An 18,469-nucleotide genomic window follows, 5' to 3' on the forward strand; every position below is an offset into this window, starting at 1 on the left:
AAAGGGAAAATGAGACATCCACCCGTTCGTAGCAATTGCTACAAAGGAAACCCATACGGGTTCCTCGAAAGAAAAGCCTCATAGTTGAAGAAAAATTCGTCCTGGTCCGGGACTCGAACCCGGGACCACCGCCTTTCCGGGGCAGCCGCTCTACCATCTGAGCTAACCAGGCGGCTAGCAGATGGCAGAATGAAGTCGAATTTGTCGACAACACGAAGCAAATGCAAGAGTTTGACGTAGTAGTTCTGCGGAAACCCGCAAGGTGGAGAGAAGTAATGAATAAAGGGAAAATGAGACATCCACCCGTTCGTAGCAATTGCTACAAAGGAAACCCATACGGGTTCCTCGAAAGAAAAGCCTCATAGTTGAAGAAAAATTCGTCCTGGTCCGGGACTCGAACCCGGGACCACCGCCTTTCCGCGGCAGCCGCTCTACCATCTGAGCTAACCAGGCGGCTAGCAGATGGCAGAACGAAGTCGAATTTGTCGACAGCACTTTGTCGACAGCATTTGTCGACAGCATTTGTCGACAACACGAATTTGTCGACAGCACTTCGTGTTGTCGACAAATTCGACTTCGTTCTGCCATCTGCTAGCCGCCTGGTTAGCTCAGATGGTAGAGCGGCTGCCGCGGAAAGGCGGTGGTCCCGGGTTCGAGTCCGGGACCAGGACGAATTTTTCTTCAACTATGAGGCTTTTCTTTCGAGGAACCCGTATGGGTTTCCTTTGTAGCAATTGCTACGAACGGGTGGATGTCTCATTTTCCCTTTATTCAAATAAATAAATAAGTAAATAAATAAATCGTCAGGCTCTGTCGCGAGCGCCTGATAGCGCCTTCGTGCCGCAGCTCCTGAAAGCTTTGTTATAAAGAAGACTTCGCATGATATTCTCCATCTTCCGCATGCAGATGTATAAGAATTTACATCCCGGTTATCGACTGTAGTGAAAACTTACGTTGCACAGCTATGACTCTGGAAACCCGCCATTGTTGCTTGGACCGTGCACGAGCAAATTTCCCGCATAGCAAGCGATACAACTTTTTTTTTTTTTTTTCATAACCGAACTCCGCGTTTCCACTCTTTTCTTCTGTGACTATCTGACCGCACACAACGGACACCTAACCACGTAGAATTGTATATATCCGCAGGGAACTGTACTTGGCCCCCTACTTTTCCTTGTATATATATATTTACGACATACCGACTAAGAGGTCGTCAGAAATACGTTTATTTGCTGATTATTGCGTGCTCTATCGGCAAATTAATAATAATGTCGACGTACCAGCTTTTCAAGCTGACCTTTCTCTCATCGAAACTTGGTGCAAAAAAAAATGGTTAATGAGCTTGCATAATAACGAGTCATCCCTTTTATCTTTCTACCGCAGGCCCTCCTATCCCGTCCATGAATTTGTAATCAATGGTTCCGCGATTTCCTCAGTTAGGACTTGCGAATACCTTGGTATCAGTCATCGCTCCGATATGCCATGGTTCACAAGCATTAACAAGATAACTAACGACGCTAACCGCACGCTTGGCTACTTGCGCCATAACCTCCGACTTGCTCCCGCCCCTGTCAAACATCTAGCTTTTTGTACTTTTCTCAGACCTGAAGTCGAATATGCGTGTCCTATATGGGACCCTTACCAAGCTAACCATATTACCATGTTAGAAGGAATTCAAAATCGCGTGGCGAGGTTTATTTTCTCTGGTTATTCTTTCACTTCCAGTACTACAGAACTTAAGTCACGGGCTAATTTATCTAACCTTGTGCTTCGCCGGAAAGCTGCCCGTCTCTCGCTATTCCACAAGTTCTTCCATGCATCTCACCGGTCCTCCAACATTTGGCCAGTTCACCGCCAGTCCATCCGGACCAACCATAACAAAGCCGTGTATCCTCCTCGAGCCCGAACCACCACTCATCTTTCTTCATTTTTTGTTCGTACCTAAAGAGACTGGAATGACGTTCCCGCTTCAGCTGTTCTTCATGAGAACTCTCTTCATTTAAAACGCATCGTCGAAGAACTAACTTATGTTAAATAAAATGTGCGCGCTCATCCCTCATGTAAAACCGCCTCTGGGGCCTTTGAGGTATCGGAATAAATAAATAAATGAATAAATAAATATGCGCGTCAACGTCAAAATCAATCCAGCTAGCGCCAATCCCCCTCAAAAGCAGCGCACATCGTCTTCATCAAGGCAAGTGGTTTGCTCCTGGCGTGGCAATCTGATTTTCGTACTTTGTGCCCCCGAAGATCGTAAGGCTGCTGCCCTCGGGACCACCGCGCGGACTATCGGGTGGACTACGTTTCTGAAGTTTATATTTCCGCTTATGAGCAAATTCGCCAAGGAAAATTTGCGCATGACTAATTATTTCCTTCCCGCGTAAAAGTGGGAGACATTCTTTATTAATGAAAGCGCTGAACTGCAATAGCGCTAACCGTGTCTAAGGGAAGAAACAAAAAGAAAGAAAACAGACCCTCATTAAGGGTTCCTGTTGAATATAGGGTAATCGGAAACCAGAGAGACAGAGAAACGTGTAAAAGCGTTAGTCAGAACGAAGAAAGCACTACTAATATTTCCTTCGTAGTCCACCATTAGTTAGACGCCCAGGTGTCTTGTTATATCTGCTGCGTTCACGGCTACGGCATATGTGAATTCCTTCATGGACAGGAAAGCGCCGGTACTCAGTGCGTCGACAGCCTGTCGACTGACCGTTGCTAGCAATGAATATAGATAGATAGATAGATAGATAGATAGATAGATAGATAGATAGATAGATAGATAGATAGATAGATAGATAGATAGATAGATAGATAGATAGATAGATAGATAGATAGATAGATAGATAGATAGATAGATAGATAGATAGATAGATAGATAGATAGATATAGCACTGGCACATTATGTTCACGTGGAAACCCCAGGGGAAGAAATATAACTGCGGCCATTCCAATTTTAAAAGTCGTGAAGGGGGCTAACCTCAGCACTTTAAAATCTGTTTTCTGTATCTTACGCCATTACGATATACCCTGGACGCCATCGACAAGGCTTCTTTCTTTCTCATTTTTTTTTCATTTATTGCGATAGCAATTATATGGACACTCCAGCCGTATTTCTGCCGTCGGTGTCGCCGTCGCCGTGAGGTTGCGTCTAAAGCCCAAGAGCGATAAGGTCATCGCCGCGCGCCGTATGCTGTATGTGCGAGTGAAAGCGTGCGAGGGTGAGCCACGAACGCGGATCAATCTCGCGTGCGCGAACGAGGAAGGATGGATGGATGGATGTTATGAGAATCCCCCTTTGGAACGAGGCGGTGGGTTGCGCCACCAAGCTCTTGCTATTATGCTGCCTAATCCCCTACCCAAGATAAAATAGAAAAAAAAACAAAGAAAGAACACTATGAACTCCCACAACCACATATTCTGACCCCCTATTGCAAACTTTGCTTTTGTACGTCTCCGCTTTTTGTCGTTTCCCTACTTTTATTCCACCAATCTTCCAATCGCCTCTTGCTAATCTCTATTGCGGACATGTTTACTTTTCCCCTGCTCTCGCTGAACCCAAGGGCTTAAGGAGGCCAGTGGTGCCTAAATCGACCGCTGGGCAGATATCTTCACATTCAAATGCTCCATCGTTTCCCTAGCTTTACCGCAGCAATCACGTGCTTCTTCTTCCTTCTTATATCTCGCTTTATAGGTGCGTGTTCTAAGGCATACTGATCTCGCTTCGAAAAGTAATGAGCTTCCCTTTGAGTCATCATAAATTGCTTCTTTCCTGATTTCGTTTTTTCCTCTTAAGTAGTTGGCGGGCCGGAAGCGTGCCCTCTCCTGTCGCACGACGAGCACAGGGTTGAGGCAAGAGAGAGAGAGAGGGGGGGGGGCGTTCCTCTCTGGCGGCTGTTGCTTACGGCGGCGCCGTGCCGGCCTCGTATCTTGAAAGCGATATGCAATGTTTGCAGAGTGCGCGCAATGCCGGTAGCTTCGTATGCGCTGTGCTTTCAACGTTTCGTTCGCGTTGAAGCGAGAGATGCTCGAAGGTCAATTCGATCGCTGCTGCCGCGCTTCATCACTCCAGCAGCATTTTTTTGACAGCGACTTTCTGCCCTCATCGAGCGAGAGGTGTTCGTGTTTACCTGTGCACGCGTGACGCCGTGCTTGTTAATTTAGTTAAAACACGTTGACAGGCTAGTTGGTTTGAATCCATAATAGAATTTGTAAGCGGGACTGTTTACGTCGTCGTGCAGTAGCGCTTACATAATATATCATTGTTAATTTATTTAGTAAGCGAATGTTTACAAGTTTGTACGACCGATAAAACTGCTAGCCTTACTCCGTACAGCTATCTACTAATTTGCTATCGCAATCGGTTCTTCGCCTTCCAGGCGAAACTGCGAATTTTTTGTCTCTACTGCGCAACTTTGACAAAACACGACATGCTGCACCCTTATATTCCGCAATGCTGTACGAATTAAATGCTTTCGTAGGTTGAGCCATGGTATAAGAGCGTGCTGTACCTTTATTTTAGCAAAGCAGTGGACATTGATGACAGTGATGTAGCATTATTTCTAACAATCTGTCTTTAGATGACGCTAAATTAACAATTGTAGTTTAGTGCACAATAATATAGTGCACAGTACATTTCGCCAATTCGAGCAGTTTACTGGAGCATAAATCCAAGACACACGAGCGCTCACCGTTCCGAGCGGTACCCTCCGAACTTCGGCTATAAGGGCGAGTTGTATTATGCTAGTGTAATGCCCATTCTGCTGAATCATAATTTAGTCCTGCCTGGAAGGTGTAATTTTGTAATTACAGCTTCGAGGGCGTAACGTGGCCAGGGGTCTAACGTTGTAAATTTGACCCTTAGTAGCGGTCTTTATTTACGCAGAATACACCTTTTAGAGATGTGGGAATGAACGAGAGGAATAATTTTGACCGTCACAGGTTCGTTAACGTGGGCCCAGAGAGGCAGGCAGGACAAAATTAATGGGGACAACGGAACAACGAAACACGAAGCACACAGTTTGAAGTAGCGCACTCGTCCTGTCTGGCTTTCCATCGTGCGTCCACGTTTTTCTTTCTTTTCTTTTACTTTAAAGCAAGTATGAAACACAAGCGCTAGCTTCAACTGAACTTTACTGCAAAAAAAGCGCTTACACATAAACACGAAAGAAAAAACCTTCAGACAAACGCCACGTCTCATGCGAAAAGCACCATTCATCCAAAACTGCCGTGCGCCGCGTTCTGTAAATATATCAATTATTTATTTGTAAGCGAAATAGACGGTGCTCTCACTCAAACTAAAACATCACGCAGCATTTCCGCGACCTCTACACTCAAGGGACAAGACTGTTCTGGGTTACGATGAACTCTACAGGCGTTATTAAAATACGTTGCGCGCCCGCACTCATGGCAGTGAATCGCTAAGTGCCCGTCTGCGCATTTTTCTCGCCTTGTTGCGCTCTCTTAGACGCTCAGCACTCAGAGCTATGTGCGCAGGTGTTATTGCATGCAGCTCTCATCAAAACGCGACTGGGAGTCAAGCCACGGACCTTTGGCTCAGCTGCATAGCCGCTGACACGCAACGGCGTTTTTCCTTTATTTTTTTTTATCTGACGGTAATATTTATTAAAGTAATATTTACAGGAACAGCTTAATGGTAATTGCGATGCCGGATCTCACATTGTAACATGTGTTAAATGAAACATCATGCTTGCCGCAATTACCCTACAAATTCCTGCTGCAAGTCCTACTATGTTAGACAGCATACCTTTTCACCTGATGGAAAATAACCAAAACGGCAATACCAACGTGGCTGTTACCTTGGTTGGCATCACTGCTGCTATATTTATAAAGGTTAGCACAATAACAGTGCATAGCGGCGGTGCCTGCCTAGATCAAAATTTCTTTGTGCAAGCTGACCCCGTCCGAATAATCGCGTCGTGCATAGGCATAAACTCCTCGTAGCTTCGTTTACGATAGCCATATGAACCGACGACCACCGACACTTCTAGGCACCTTGGTCCTTAACCCTCTGAACTGTTTTAGTACTTAGAAGTGGACATTTGGCCGTGACAGAAGGGCATAATTCGTCGCTGGCTGTCAATAAAACCAAGTACTAAAGAAAAGAGAGAGATTCAATTCAACACACATCATTCAACGTCGTACGACATGATGCCAGAAGCAAAATCATGGAGGAGGACGAGGAGGAGGAGGAGGAGGAGGAGGAGGAGGAGGAGGAGGAGGGAAAGGAAGGGAGGTCAACCGAAGGCACGTCCGGTTTGCTACCCGATGCCTCAATAATGCTGCCCGATGGAAATCTATGCTAACCTACATGACATAGCCCTCGTATACATTTCTCATTTATTGCATAAATTTCACAATTCGACCAAATTGCGAATGTGAAGAACGATACTTGATATGTAAAGCATTTTAACATGTAAAAATGAGGAAAAGGAGCATTCCTACAGCGAACAATACTACAAGCCCAAAGCAACAATGGCAAATAGTAGATAACCGGGAATGTCTAAACAAGCAGCAAGCACGGCAATATTCACGGCTTGCTGTTGCGTGCAGTAGAAAAGATAAGACCTGTAAAGGAAGGAAGACGGAGAGAACAGTTAGTGTATCGCATCAAAACAAAGGAAGAAAAGACAAACAAACAAACAAAAAACAAAAAGAAACGCCAGAGCTCCTGGAGCAGAATTATAATGATGTAGGAGCAAAAAAAAAAAAAAAGAGCATAAAAGAGAGAATGAGCGTGCGTTGTCAGTAATCTGTAAGACGGTCCTCGAACGCTCGCGGCGGTGCTCGTCTATCCCGAGCCAGTGCAATGCTGCCGACGTTGCCCAGGCCATTCCCCTACCTAATTATAAAAACAATTCACGCTTTAAACGATGTTCCTTCATTTCTATACCCACATTTCGTTAACGCTGTATACGTACGTTCTTTCCGTGCCCATCCCAGCCATCAGGCTACTGAGCTGTCGTCTCTATAGGAAAAATATGCAGTACTGAAGGGCAGCGGCTTCCCGCTTATCTCTGCTGTTCTAGTAAAAGGAATAAAACACCGCTTGCTTCTATGCGTACAAGCAATGGCAATAGTAAGACGACTCGTGTTCAGCGATACTGTCAGCCGTTCGGTGTTTCCTCTCCGCCCTACGCCACCTCAACCCATTTTCTACCATCCCGAACCAAGGAAATCAGTCTATACTCAATCTATACGTCGCTGAAATGTTTTCTCACGGCGTATGCAACGAATCCCCAAGTGCATCAACTTCCACTGAAAATAGTCATTCTGCTTTATTCTTAGTGACGCGGGCAAAAAACGTAGATGCGTGCTGTTTTCCTTTCCGTCCGCATTTCAATATAAAAGGCATCGCCGCTTCCAATGTATACAGTTTTCCAGCGGCCATCACCGAACACTGACGCCATCTGTAAACGACTGTCGAAAGCAATGCATTCAGCAGGGGGCTTCTCTCCTAAAACAGCGTGAGTTGCCATAGGTTACCCTCTGACACTCTTATGACCATTGTCATTGAATAAGGAAAAGTAAACCGAAGATGACAAGGCTGAACGGCGGCAGCTGTCCGGCCGGCGAGAACGAAAGCCGAGGCATTTTATTGACACCGCAGCCGGCCGTGCGTGACAACAGCCGAAAGCCCGATCACGCATTCGCAAGCGCCGCGCGAACAACGGGGAGGGAAAAGCCGACAGAGGAGCCAAGTGCCGAGAGCGCTCGCGGCAAAGTCCTCTCGGATGCGCCGCTCCAAATCGCTGCCACGCTGTCCTTCAACTCGAGGGCGCCGGGCGCACTCGACAGCCAGCCGCGCGCCATCACCCTCCGCTTCCGCTGTCAGCGGGAGATGATAAAGCCCGGCTCAAGGGCTCCTGAAAAATGCTCCATCGTTCCCGGGAAAAGTATTACGAATTACAAACGCCGTATGCGAGGTGACGGTGGTTTTGTTTGTTTTCCCCTTGAGTGACTCGCAAGGTTTTCTTTCAGTTTTTTTTTTTTTCTTGGCAGTGATATACCCGAATCTGAGCGGCCGCACGCGCGCGCGTGTTCGTCGCGCCTGCCGGAGCTGCCTCGGCTGCCCTCGCGCCACACGCGGCGCGGCTGTTCTCGCGGGGATTTACCTGGCCGCGATGAGCGATGACTTCGTGCGCGCGTGGCGCTTCTAGAATGTCGCCGGCGCTCGGACAACGCTCCGGCACTTACGACCGGCACGTGGGTATCCGCAGACATCGGGCCTCGCGGCCGCCGCCACGACGGCTGCACGCGCGCTGCGCTTTGGATGCCGCGACACTGCAATTTGCCGAAGCACTCGGACGTCATGCGCAATGGGCGCGCACTGTTTCTGGCAGGAGAGCACTTGTACTACCCTGCGCGGCGACACGACTCAGTGCAGCGGCTTCCGCTGATGCTGTTTTACGGTCTGCCTGGCCCGCGGTCTGATTTAAATGAGCCCACAACGAAAACTGGCGTGAACCACTTCTCGTGGTATAGCCGTGAAAAAAAAAATACGCGGAAATAAATTATAACCCGTCGCGGTAGCTTAGTAGCTGTGATGTTGAGCTGCTCAGCATGAGATCGAGGGTTCAATCCCAGGCCGCATTCCGATGGGGACGGAATGCAAGAGCGCTCGTTTATAGGGATTTGGGTACACGTTCCAGGTTGTCGAAGCTATTTCGGAACCCTCTACTATACGGTGTTCCTTATACATAACCCAGTGTGCACTGTCTGGACGTTAATTAAGCCCCACAATCAAATTAAATTCGAGTTCAACTTCCCGAAATTGCACAGTGGCTTATGAGGAACACCGTATAGTACAGGGCTCCGGAATAGCTTCGACCACGTGAGACTCTTTAACGTGCACTCAAATTCGAATGAACGAGCGTTTTTACATTCGTCCCCCATTGGGCCGCCGAACCCGGTACAGAACCCACGACATCGTGCTAAACAAGCACATCATGCGCACTGAGTAACCGCGGTGGGTAAGTGCGCAGTTCCGAAAGTTGGTCCATGTAAAAACGATTAGCGAATGGTCAGGTCGCTTATTTACCTGATATCTTGGAAATACCTCCCTCCTTCTCTCAAATGCGGTAACAGACAGAGAAAATTAATTGAATGTTGGCACATAACGCAGGGCGCAGGGTTCTCTACAGCACGTGACCTCAAATGCACCGCACACTCCGGACAACATATAAACATGTACTATGAAGTAAATTTTCGTAGATTGGTGAGGATAAACGGTTGCATCGAGGATGATATCGAACAGTGTAATGTGAGAATATGAGCGAATGCACCGCATGTCGGAAATAAGGTGCAGTTTCTAAGTGTCGAGCGAACTCGCTTACAGTGATATTCGGATGCACATGTTATCTTGCCACTCCTTCGCAGTGCTATGATCGTTAGCTGTACTTGAAAGGGTTGGTAAACGGGCCGCCGGGGCTAGGGGCGCCAACCCCGTTCAATAAAGGTTCTTGCGTGAGAAAGGAAAGGATTAATGTCTGGCATATTCATGCCGCACATTGAACTTCAAACGAGGGAAATAAAAATAAATATATTCACGCAGAAACTCCTTTGAGAGTTGTCTAAGTATGCGCAAGCATTATGCCACTTGCTCATCTCCACACAGCCCGGTGTCATTATTAATGTTATTAAACTTGATCCGACCAGTATATACCCTTATCAACCATTATAAGTCGTTATCAACCTTATTGGACTAGGCCCGACCTTTATCAACCCTTATCGGTTGTTATCAACCTTATAAGACTCGATCCTACCCTTATCTGTTCTTATCAACCTTAGTGGACTTGATCCGACCCTTATAGGTACTTATTAACCTTGTCAGAATTGCTCCGAGCATTATAAGCCCTTATCGCTGTTTAGCACGTTATCCATCTACGTAGAACTTTTATAAACTGTGATGAGACCCATATAACCCCTCATCACCCCTTAGCAACTCATTGACTGCTTATCTGTCTGTGTGGCGCTATATGAAGCACATCATCATCATCATCATCAGCCCGGTTACGCTCACTGCAGGGCAAAGGCCTCTCCAATACTTCTCCAAGTACCCCGGTCATGTACTAATTGTGGCCATGTTGTCCCTGCAAACTTCTTAATCTCATCTGCCCACCTAACCTTCTGCCGCCCTCTGCTACGCTTCCCTTCCCTTGGAATCCATTCCGTAACTCTCAATGACCATCGGTTATCTTCTCTCCTCATTACGTGTCCTGCCCATGCCCCCCCCCCCATTTCTTTTTCTTGATTTCAACTAAGATGTCATTAACTCGCGTTAGTTCCCTTACCCAATCTGCTCTTTTCTTATCCCTTAACGTTACACATATCATTCTTCTTTCCATAGCTCGTTGCGTCGTCCTCAATTTAAGCAGAACCCTTTTCGTGAGCCTCCAGGTTTCTGCCCCGTACGTGAGTACTGGTAAGACACAGCTGTTATAAACTTGTGAAGCACATAAGCCCTCAGAGATCGGTGGCATTTCGGTAGATGAAGGAACACCTCAACGGAAGGCTCATCCCGCGACCACGGAAACGCGTCGAGGATGTGGCGTGTTTGGCATTAAATTTTCGTAAAATCGGAATTTTTCTGACGTCTGCAATGATCCAAGTCGACTTCGTTGTTGCTCTAGAGATGTTGCTCTAGAGATGTTTTTTATTTCACTATCACAAAATCTTTCAGCAATGCCTTCATAGAAACTGTCCTCCTCTGAAATTTGTTTTGTGCCGGCGGTACAACACATTCATATAGGCCGGATACATTCACCTTCTACAAGCATGGGTGTTTAGCCCAATGGGTAAGACACTTGGTTTCTGAGCGTGGGGTCGTAGCTTCGGAACTCACCACCGCCAACATTGTTTCAGCGAAGCTGTATATGGCTATGGTTCCATGTATTTTTCGCCTGCCTCAACAAAAATTATCATCAGCAATGCTCATACCCCCCTAAGCAAGCAAAAATGCACTGGCTCATCCCCCTCGTAAGGCGGAGGCTACAAGCCATTTTCAAAGTGAAGCGAACAGCGGAAACATTCGTTGAAATCACGCATACAATGCACAGAACAGCGTACGTTTCAATAAAGAACAAGCTCAAAACAGGCATCTATCATCAGCAGCAATGGATCACACCCCGTAAGCAAGCAAAAATGCAATTCCTCATGCTCCTGTAAGCAAATAAAGAAATTTATGCCTCGTACCCCCGTAAGGCAGGGGCTACAAGCGCTTAGCAAGCAAAGCTACATGCACTCCGCCAGCTTGCAAAAATAAGTTTAATATCTTGGCTCCAAATAGAACTCGTATCACATATTAAGCTGATAAGAACATATACTACACTTTGAGCCGCGTGGGCGATGTCTACGTTCGCAATTCCCTCTCTTTATCGGCGTTCCGAGCGCTTGCGCGTCTAGTTTCCTTTCCATCATCTTTCCGCGGTGGCGGTGCCGTCGAAACGTCACGCGTGTCTAGTTTGCTCCGGCTCCTCGGGGCGGCGGTTCCGTCGTCTACGCGTATATATATAAAGATCACTGTAAATGATTTCGTACCTTTGTTCTAAATTATGTATCGCCTCTGTGTCGGGGGCTGAACAGCTTCGCTGGTCCTCCACCTTCACAGAGTCGAATAGCTCACGATTTTCTTTTTTTTTCGAATCTATAATTATTTCTATATAGCGATTCGTCTTATGTGATGGACGGACGGACAAAGTTCCTTGTTATGTAGGCATAGAAATGCTTACGCATTTGAAATAGTGAATTACGGGAAAGGCGCTTTCAGGTTCTCTTTTTGGGAATTTCTTCTTGCGGGCCTGCGTGCTCTTACTTACTGGGACGTCATTTACGAAGTACGCCGACGCCAGTGGTCCCGAGTATTACGCGTATGAAAAAAGGTGATCACGATAGTGTCCGTATCGGCTCTCGACCTGTCCGCATGACGTCACTGTTCAAAGCGCTTCACGCGTTTTCGTCTGCGTGTGAGTGCTTGTGTCTTGTATGTTCTCTTATTTTACCTGCTTCTGGGGAAGTGATGCTTCATTTAGGGGGGGGGAGGGGTGCAGTTGCCCCACTTTGCGTGCACAAATGTCTGGCCGAGTAGACTGTGCCGATGCCGGTGCCAGTGTAATCAAAGTTGGTGAGTTAGTGGGCCGACCCTATAATGTCAGCGCACGATACCTGTCCTCGAAAGTATTTTAATGTGGTTTGTAAACAGGTCGATCTTGGAGGCAGCGGAACATCAACCATCCACACGCCTCATAGCCCTAACCAATAAGACTAACCAACAAGTGTCCCAGCAGCACATCTCAGCAGGTCTACTCGGTACACTGTAAAATAATTTGCACCCTTAAACGTGAATAAGGGAGTGAGTCTGTCTGCGACTCACCCCCGTACACCCAAAAAGGGAGTAAGGGTATGAGTTATAGACCGAATCAATGCTTTCTGTGTCATTTTATTATTTCTTTTTTTCTCACATATTTATATGTTCAGTGAGAAAGAGAGAGGAGGGGATAAAAGGAAACTTCACTTGACGCAACAAAAGGTTATCTGGAACAATGAAAGCGATCAAATCACAATGAACAAAATAAATCGCAAGAAATCGCTGTACCCTTCTTTGGTTTCTTTTTCTAAGTTTAAGATTCACTGAGCTGAGTTCCTCTCGCTATGGACGAATTGGCGAGAATCATCCTCGGCTGATTGTGCTGCATCACACGAGTCCACACACTCAGCGTCCACTCGCATCGATGCGTGGTTCAAGCTGCGCGCGTCGTCCGACCGTGTAATCTGACATTCGCACAGCCATTCGGAAGGTTCATCCGGCTATTTGTTTCCTTGCTTCCGGGTCGCCAGTGAGAGCACGCCGGTACACGAAGCGGGCATCTCGCCCCCTCCTCCTTCCGCGGAACAAGCTTCCGAGAGAGCCGGGTCTGCGGCTCGCCGGGACCGACCCCATCAGCCACAGCCGTCCTGCCCGCGGGGCGTGTGTAGTGGCGGCAGGGAGGCTTTGCAATGCACCGGAGCCGCGCACAAAGCACCCGCGTGCGGCGTCAGCACCGCTATGAAGCCGGCGTGGCCCGTCTCGGAGATTGTCAACCTGCGGGGCCCGAGCCGTATATTTGGGCGTCGCGGCCACACGCCGTCCGCTGGCAAGTGGCACTCGCTGACGTCGGCGAACCCATAAAGAACTGGGCCGCGAAACCGGACCTGGGCGGGGTTGCAGCGGCAGCCCTTGTTAAGGGCGTCCCAGCGCTCAGCGGAAGCGGAAACTTTAAACGCGCCCCCGTGGCAGGAAGAACGACGCGCCCTCTCCCTTTGGCCGCAATGCTCCCGGTGGTCTTTTGTTTGTTTTCCCTGTGCGACGCTTGTCCAGCGGCGGCAGTGTAGAAGGGGGGCGCCGAAAGGAGCAGGCGTCGCACGAAGGCCAAATAAATTATAACCTGCATCAAAACGACATCAACAGATGGTGAAGGTATTGTTTTACTGATCACGTCTGGGGCCGTCAACGCGCGTCGAGCTCGTTGCTGTCAGCCGATTCTGAGCACGGCCGATCGCGGCTTCTCTTGCTTCCCTTTTCAAGCTGCCTCGCGCGTGTGCTTACTCTCCTTGTTTCCTTTCTATTTTCGCCTAGGATTTCCACTTGGGGCCGCTCATTTATTACTTTATCTGTCGATCCGCTGCTACGATGCCACCAGCTCCCCCTTCCCACCCCTTTGTTTTTTCCGAAGCGTGTTTTCTTGCCAGCTTTTGCCGTTGCTGTTTTTATGCTCAACGCTTTTGTTTACCTTTGCTCTTCGTCGAATGGTGTCGCATGGCTCAAAGCTGAATATATATATATATATATATATATATATATATATATATATATATGTCTTTATTGTGATATGCCGTTAGTTATCGCCGGCAGCACGGAGGTTCCATTCAGAGAGGTCGCGCACGCATTATTCCCCTCCCTCCTCTTTGGCACGAGGCGTCTCGCGGCGATATCTTAGGGCCGCTTTCAGCGCGCAAACCATCAGCGGTATTATTGATGCGAAGGGGCACTTGCACCGCGCCCGCAAAAGTAAAACGCGTGCGGAGGCAAAACGCACCGCGCGGAGCCGGGAGATCAAAGAGCAGGCGCAGTTTGCATAGGAGCGGCCGTTGTTTTGCGCACGCCAGACGAGAATGTCGAAACGCGTTCACAGCGCCGAATAAACTGCGCCTCGATCGTGCGTGACCCGCTCGCATGTGGCAACATGTGGTCACGCAGCGTCACGTCGCTGTACGTGTGTGTTGCCATAAAAAAAAAAAAAAACTCGTCGCGCCATGCAAGCTTCAAGCGGGATTAGGCGCCGAACAGTTTGTGCAGGCCAGTCTAAATGCGTCTTGAAGTAAAATAACGGGCGCCTGTTAACTCTTGCTGTCTCCCGAGCATGCGCCTAACGTTGCGAGAGCTTGCACATCGGTCTACTGACGCGCAGGTGCTAGTAGACGTGTCCCTTAAGACAACAAGCAAGATCGCTGCCCGTTTACGATTTACGATTCTTTGCCTTTCGCGGGGCATTTGTCGGGCGTGCTGAGCACCACTGCATGGCGCGCAACGTCTACATTGCCCATTGTAACGTCTTCAAAATGGCTGCCATGCTGCCGGTGTTCGAAAATGGCGTGGGAGATAGAACGGAGGAAGTAGTGCAGCATTGGACAGCAAAAGAAAGAGGTCGTCTAGGGGCGGCTTGCCCGAACATTTAATAACGAAAATAACGAACTTAAGAACGCGTTCTTAAATGTTCCCTAGACAACTCCTAATCCGCGCTAGAACGCGTTCTTAAATTCGTAATTATTTTCGTTATTAAGTGCTCGCGTGAGCCGCCCCAGGAGATTACACAATACCGGATCACATGAGCGCGGAGAACAAAAACCTGCTTCGTATGCTCCTTCGGTATTGATTTAAGAAATGTCTTCGGTTTCGCATCAGTCGCAGGGCCGTTCATTCGTAGGCCTCACTCGTCATATCTCTCTGCAAGTGAGTGCAGAATTATCCGCATTGCCTCCACTTGAGAGGAACGCCAGCGAGGCCCTTGACTGAGTGCTCTGACTTCTTTCTTTTTTGTTCAGCTACCGGGCATCGGGTGCTCGTTAAAGAACCCCAGGTGGTCTAATTAATCCGAAGTGCCCCACTACTTGCATACGCACTTCAAAATCATATCGTGGTTTTGGCACGCAATACCCTACAATTTAATTTTTATTTAATTTTAATCTTCTTTTTATTAAATAAAGCGTTTTTTCTTTCTCTCGCACTCTCTCCCCGCTGAGTAACACATGCAAAAACGCAAGCGTTACTCTCGTTCCCCGCCTTCGAAAGTACCCGCCACCGCGGAGCGTGAGGCGAACAGGTGAACAGCAAGCAGCGAACAGAATGCTTATAGGTGGCCAAGCAGAACTGTCCGATGCCAGTGCGAAACTGCAGTCGCACGCCGCCTGAATTAGGCGTCCAGCCAGCCCCGTGCCGGCCAGAACTTTTATCCGCCATTAATTATGCATGTTCCCTCATGCGAGCGTGTTAGGCGCTCTCCCCGATGGCACTGCACCGCGGGCCACTTATTTTTTCCCTCCGGCAGCAGTGGCCGCCGCGCCGGCACACCTTATCGGCACCGTCACTGGCACCGAATAAAGTTGCTTTTGTGCCCCGTCTCCTTTGCGGTCGCGCTATACTGTCTGTGTACATTTCCGACCCGCAATGTCGAACCGATAAGGCGCACTTTTTAATTCTGCCGTTCTCGATCCTTTTTGTCCCTTTTCTTCGGCGCCGTCCTCTCCCCGCTTCCCTCATCTGCCTGCGGGAGGCCATTGTGCGCGCAGCCAAGGAGAATGCAGACATCTGTTTCCGACTCGGCCTTTATCTGCTCCTTCTGCGTGTGTTCACTCCGTCGTGTCGCTTAACAAACCGTGGGAGGTAGGGGAACCGCACACGCTGCGCTCATTTCCGAACGACTTTTGTCTGTGCGAAAAAGAGAGTGTGTCAGTGTGTGTGAGGGGGGGGGGGAGTGAAGGAAGGTGCGCGTATGATGGCGGGAATTAAAAAGGATGGCGATGGCGGTGGTGATACACTTTCGCCGGAAAGTGGGGTCATTTGCGTTGTCGTAATCTCGCTGTAGTCTGCCTGCATCGCTATTTCTCCTTTTTAGCGCGTATTTGGAGGTCGCTGCTGCGTGGGTGGCGGTGCCACGTGTATGTGGGGCGCGGAACACACTGTTTATCTTTTTAATAACTTCATAGGGTCCTCAGTGGTTCATGGTCGTTGCTCTTCATATGCTTACTTTTTATGCGCGGAGGGAGGGGAATGGGGGGGGGGGGGGGTGCGAGATCCCGGGGAGCTTGGCAGGCGAATGAAAAAAAAAAATGGAGCGAATTTTATCATTATTTGATTCTGGCAGTCCCGAGTTACATTTTACGGTTCGACCATTTCATATACTCCCGAGGACGCCCAAGCCTCTATGCAGCATGATAAATATGTTCGGAAATCGTAAAATAAAGAAGCGACCCCACTCATCTAGTTGTTCCATTGCATGTCATCAAAACTTATGGTGCTTATGGTGGTTTCATTGGAAAAAGACGTTTGCTTTTTCGAGCGCAGCTTAAGCGCCCGTTCCTGCGTTGAGCGTCGACGTTCCTCGGCGGCGGTGGCGTTATATCTCGTAACCGAGCTAACGAGCACAGGTGGCACAGGAGAAATATGAAAGCGAACGCGAAGGAAAGAATGAAAGAAGTGTGCGCGAGGAATAACGGAGAGGAGGAGGCTACAGGAGAAAGCATTAGGCAGAAAGTAGAGGAGGAGCGCAGGGGAAACCGCCTGCGCATGCGCTCAGTTGCCGGCGGCCACGGCATCCGCCGCTGCGTAGGCGATCTCATCTGCGCTTCCGAGGGTGGCTACGCTCGTCCGCGGCGTCAGCTGCTGAGTTCAGTCCGCGGTACCAGCGTGTGTGACGTGTGGCTGTGATGTGCGACGTGTGACTGCCCCTGCATGGGGCGATACTGAGCGGCTGCGAGTAAAGCTCGATGTGACGCTCCCTTGGGTGTTGTCGCCACTGACACTGGCGGCACGATTTCCACGCGACGAAGGGCCGCTCTTGTCGTTGGTGGAATGAAAGCGTGAGAAGGAGCTTAGTGCCGCGCGAGACAGGCTGTGCGGCGGCGATGATTACGATATGGCGCCAGCGTAGCGCGTGTAGTCTGCATGAAGACAAAGCGCGCTACTCACCAGCGTTCTCTTCCTAATATAAACATATATGATCATAATACAAATTGCTGGCACGAGTAATGAAAAGACCTATAGAGATGCGCTCAAATTTCGCATTAGGGAGTATCGTAATCGACGGTCTTTTTTTTTTCTTCTTTATCAGTGAGTGAACGTTGATATTCAGAGCCAAAAGCGTTACACCTCTCTGGAAAAAAATAAGACATTGTGAGAGCTGAAGGAGGAAGAGGATGGAACCAAAAACAGGGTTTAGAGCGTAGAAGGCGCAAAGGCTGGCTGAAATAAGCACAGGTATACGGTCTCGCAACGAGGCTGCCACTGTGCAAAGGTGGCAGTTATCGTGCATGTTGCAGCTGACTACATGTAGAAGTTTGTGAACTGATGGGATCACAAGAGTGTATTATTGAGATAAACAGAAACCTGCATAAATGAAAATAAACTCACGCACTGTGGGACAAAGCTACGTGGAATATACGCATGTATCACCTGGTATATTTCCGAGGCGCATACATTGAAGTTGGGGCTCTTTTCGGGAGTTTAATAAGTTCACGTGGCTGAAGTTATCTGGTTGGGTTCAGTTGCGTTGTTGTAATGTGGGGCTTACTGCAATTGCATAATTGTGAAGTTAGCTAGTGCAAGTTTGTTAAGTAGAAAATTGCATGCTGTGATTTGTCGTGCTGGTTCTGTCTGTCTCATCATATAATCCACCTGAAGAGGCGGAATTGAGCTACCTGCCACAGGTTATTTCTTTAAAATCTTATTGCTGACGAATGATAATAGTAAATGAAACGCGTGTGGCGGTGGAAAATTTCTGTCGACCATGTACTTTGAGGAAGGTTTGATGCTTACAAAGTAAATGCTTGTTATAAAAAAACAAGGGGGGGGGGGAGGTGGAGGAGAATAGGACTTATTATTAACACTTATTTTAGTGGAATCTGACACAGTCCTTACGGGACGAAGCAAATTCAAGAATTGTCCGCAGATGCTTAACCGAAATCTTGACCTTCAACATATCCAATATTCATTTATTGAATAATATCAAAGGTACGAGTATATTTGTGGCCAGGATACGCGCCTACCCCTGAAGCATTGCAGTCAAGTCATGAGAAATATTCGAACACCCCAAATACTAAACTCTCGCCACAATAAAAGCAGCCTGTGGGGTCAAAATTGCGCGATTCTGAGGCAGGATTTTGCACAGCGCTTGTATACTGCCGTTAGTTATTCCAGGAA

The 18,469-nt window shown here is 48.2% G+C and overlaps 1 protein-coding gene and 1 pseudogene across 1 annotated transcript in view; one reads left to right on the plus strand and one right to left on the minus strand.

Moving 5' to 3' along the window:
- Positions 1 to 18,469, plus strand: part of LOC142567099 (nephrin-like) — a 102,982-nt gene that overhangs the window by 61,986 nt on the left and 22,527 nt on the right. The gene's annotated exons all lie outside the window — the stretch shown is intronic.
- LOC142568056 (U2 spliceosomal RNA) lies at positions 11,194 to 11,366 on the minus strand (annotated as a pseudogene).

This window comes from Dermacentor variabilis, chromosome 1, assembly GCF_050947875.1.
Source record: "Dermacentor variabilis isolate Ectoservices chromosome 1, ASM5094787v1, whole genome shotgun sequence".
In the NCBI taxonomy this organism is placed as follows: Eukaryota; Metazoa; Arthropoda; class Arachnida; order Ixodida; family Ixodidae; genus Dermacentor; species Dermacentor variabilis.